At 40.1% G+C, this 3,925-nt stretch overlaps 1 protein-coding gene across 1 annotated transcript in view; it reads right to left on the bottom strand.

Moving 5' to 3' along the window:
- LOC118408511 overlaps nucleotides 1–3,925 on the bottom strand; it is a 99,540-nt gene that overhangs the window by 33,132 nt on the left and 62,483 nt on the right. The window lies entirely within an intron of this gene.

Raw genomic sequence — 3,925 nt, forward strand, 5'->3', positions numbered from 1 at the left:
ACCTATTTCACATAATCAAGCCAAGCCCATCATCTATCTATTTTAGAACATGGCCACTACCCCGAAGATATTTTTCAAGATGAATCAATCAGGATATCACATTATATTCAAAGTGTGTTAGAGTTACCTCTCATCAAGGAGGTGGAAAAGGGGACCTCCTTGCTCTCATGGATAGAGAATTTATTGATCAATGGAATCTGTTCATGGTGTTTTATGGCATGGCAGTGGGTGGCCATCTCCATCTCATCTAGTCTGTTCCATGTGAAACTTCAGTCTACACCCAGCCACAGGCGGGGAAGGATCTGGTACGGCTAAACTGAATTTTAACCGGCTTTGACTTGAACTTTCAATGACTGGACTGACCGACTAGCCTGGGGCTCCACTTTGCAGACCGGTATAAGGAACATCTTGACCTTGAGAGTCAAGCGGGTTGTCACAGCTTTCCATCATTCAGCCAAACGGACTAAAATCTAACGTTACATCATCATGGCAAGCATATTTGAACTGGGATTTCTGATCATGAACTGTGAGTTACTCTGTTTTGGTTTATTGTTTCGATTATTCTTTCCACTGTTTCCAGCACTGAGAACATGAATCAAGCTTGTTTTCCAGTAGAGAGAGTCAAACTGTTTTGTTTAGTTTAACCTCCTTGGTTTAACGTACCTGGCACCCATGTTATTTTCTGGAGTGGCGACACTGTTTTCAGCAGTTTACAGTTTTAATAATCAAACTGTGTGTAAGTTTGACGGCATGGTCGAGCCTGTTACTGTCTGTAAAATATTGCGCAGATTTTGTTATTTTCTGAAGATCTGGTTGTGTTTTCCAGTGATAGAAATCATTGACTGTTGGGTACTGTTTCGGTAGAAAGAATCAAACTGTTTTGTATAGTTTGACGGCAGTAACCTTGTCATTTTCTGAAGACCTGGTTCCTTGTTACAGCTATGGAAAGCATTAAACTGTTGGTTACTTTTATGACATTGAGTCTTTGTGTCTTAATCCTCTCTAATCCCCTTGGCAATTAGTACAGTGTGTGATCTGACCAGTGGTGCAGAAAAAGTGTTGGATTATCCAAAAAGTGTGGTACTATCCAAAAAGTGTGGTATTATCTTATGCAAATTTTACATAATCCCACACTTTTTGGATAGTACAACACTTTTTCTGCACTATGTGGATATAATCACAGTAATTGAAGGGCTCCCATTGGCTGAGGGGTAGTGGCCATGTTCTAACCATGTGTAAACTGTATTATGGCATGATTTAGTAGCCACAACGTTGATAATATTGCATTTTTTTTATCTATCTTTAAATGTTAAGTGAGTTATTTATGTTAAAGTCGTGTTTATTTGACTGTGAGTAGGGATGGGTACGGTGAACCGGTACAAAACAGTTTTTTCTTGCTGGACCGGTCCATGAACCGGGCTTTAAAAACTCAGTGAACCAGATGTTGGACCTATTCGAAAGAGAACAAATTATATCGATAGGCATTCATGTGCTTTGGGGCTTGCCGTCCCAAAAAATAATAAGAGAGCGAAGAAGAGGAGAGTTGGTTTTCATTTTACCAAGTGTCTACAGTTTAACCTGGTGTTGTTTACACGAAGACCTTCGAAGGTTTAGAAAAATTCTAAAAAGCAAATGGGCGTCGGATACTTCACCAAATAGAATCCTTTGTAGCGAAATGGACCATTGTTTAAAGTATCACCCAGTCATAAGTTTTCACAGATAATTAGGTCCAGGTTGAGGTTGAGGTCCGGACCTGGATCTGATCCTCTGGACCTGGACCGTACCTGGACCTGAATTTTCTGTACCGGTATCCACCCCTATCTGTGAGTATTAATGTTAAAGTCATGTTCATTTTGGGAGTAAAAAGTACTGCATGTATACACGGCATTAATACAACAAGTAATAGAAAATACCGCCCTGCTTCTAAGGCCACAGTAAGTAAATTCTATGGATGACATCCGCGCGCTCATTAATTTTCGCCTGATTACAGAAAAAAAAACAAGATTTTTTTCTTCTTCAGGGAGGGCCGGATAGAAGAAAATGGGTAAAGGTTGTGTTGTAACCTAATCATTGAATATAGAATTGACACTAGAGACTATGTAGCATTGACTGTAGTTGCAGAAGTGAAACTTGATAGATAGTTGTAAGAGTGGCACAACTATGGAAGCTATGAGTGTAGTTGCCAACATGGTTAATGATACTAGTCTACCACACTACTGTCACTTTGACTACACTGGTTCACTTTTTAAATACATGAATGAATGCCTTGTTGGCTGTGATGCCATATTTTGTCACTTCAAGTCTTGTTACAACGTGTATTTTGAAAATTTGCCATCTTGTTTTTTTTACCCATCTTGTTTTTTTTCGCCCTATCTCATTATTTTTCCAGTCTGCAGAGGATGTCATCCATAAAATTTACATGCTGTGGCCTAAGCATCAAATCAAAGTCCTGAGTTCGAGTCCCCTGGTATGCCACCGAAGTTGTGCCCTTGAAAAATGCATATCGGACGTCCGCCGGACAGACACACGCCAATCATGATCAGTGTCAAGGGGATAAGAATGTAAGGTTCTGTATGAAATAGTTCCACATCAAAGATCAAAACCAACCATTCCATTTCTGACGGCACTAAGTGCTCTAGGTGCACACTTAAGAGTGGCGCCGCTAGTGGGATGATAGAAATGACTTCCATCGCACACGGTATCTGCACGCGTGTGCCTTCACATCAAGGGTATCCCCATGGGACCGCACTCAGGAAGCTGATTTTAAAGCCTTTGAAAGCCCTCCCTGATGAGAGCCGCTTTTAAGGTACTTTACAGCGAGCAACCTGCGTCATTCGGCGTCGGTGCGTTTTCTCTGATATTACGGCAACATATTAAGTGCCAAGTCATTACACGGAATCCTTTTTACGAAGATCGATCAATGAAAGCAATTTTCCAGTACGTCCATCTAAGGGGAGGGCACTTTAGTTGCCTCTCGAGCGAGAGTAGTGGAGTTGACGTTTGTATTTCTTCTATCTACACAACACGTGAGTAAAAGAAAATAAGACGTTCTTTAGTAAGTGTATTTTCACCCTCGCATGTGTTAAAATTATCTCTTTTCAAAGTCCATGTGTATGAGCGAAAATTAGAAAATAACAACTTAATAAAAATGGATACAGAGGAACCAGCATTTGACGAAGTATCAATCCTTTCTTGTTGTTTCTTTGCAGACATACGTCTACCCTGTTGCATACATTTTGCAGTATAAATAACTTATCCCTGGCAGAAGTGAAGCTCCAGCTGTTTTTTTTTAAATTATAGCTATTGACGATACAAGATATGACATACAAAATATAAAGCCCGATAAAAACAACTGCAAAAACGTCAAAAAACAGCCGGAGCCTAACCTCTGCTTGGAGGGTACGTTTCTACTATAATCATAATAATAATAGCAGAGGAATTACGGTAACCATTTATTCTTGGCATTTAAATAACTCCAAGGAAATTACAAGAAAACATATACACAATTCATTTGAGTCCATCACCTCGATTTCAATTCGTTCGCAGATTTTACTTGTTATAGATAGGTACGAGGACATGGCTACTTCCCCTCAGCCAATGAGAAGCCCCCATTTCCTGCTATGTCCACATAGTATGGGGCTATGAAAAAAGTGTGCTGCTATTTCATGCAAATGAGGGGAAAAGTGTGTTGATATCAAGAAAACTGTACCGTCATCAACCTGAAAAGAAGGAGTACTATACGCATGTGACCTGTTCTGACCAATCCTCGCTAAACCTTTCTTCTGGGACTAAAATTGTGTCATGTGATAACTGACCAGACCATCTGTCTCTCCAGGCACCTTTCAAGGTCTTGACAAGATTAATGACCTTGTGTTGTTGATGCCTGACACTGTCTGTCACAGTTGTTCAACCAATAAGAAAGATT

The sequence above is a fragment of the Branchiostoma floridae genome, unplaced genomic scaffold (genome assembly GCF_000003815.2).
Source record: "Branchiostoma floridae strain S238N-H82 unplaced genomic scaffold, Bfl_VNyyK Sc7u5tJ_168, whole genome shotgun sequence".
NCBI lineage: Eukaryota > Metazoa > Chordata > Leptocardii > Amphioxiformes > Branchiostomatidae > Branchiostoma > Branchiostoma floridae.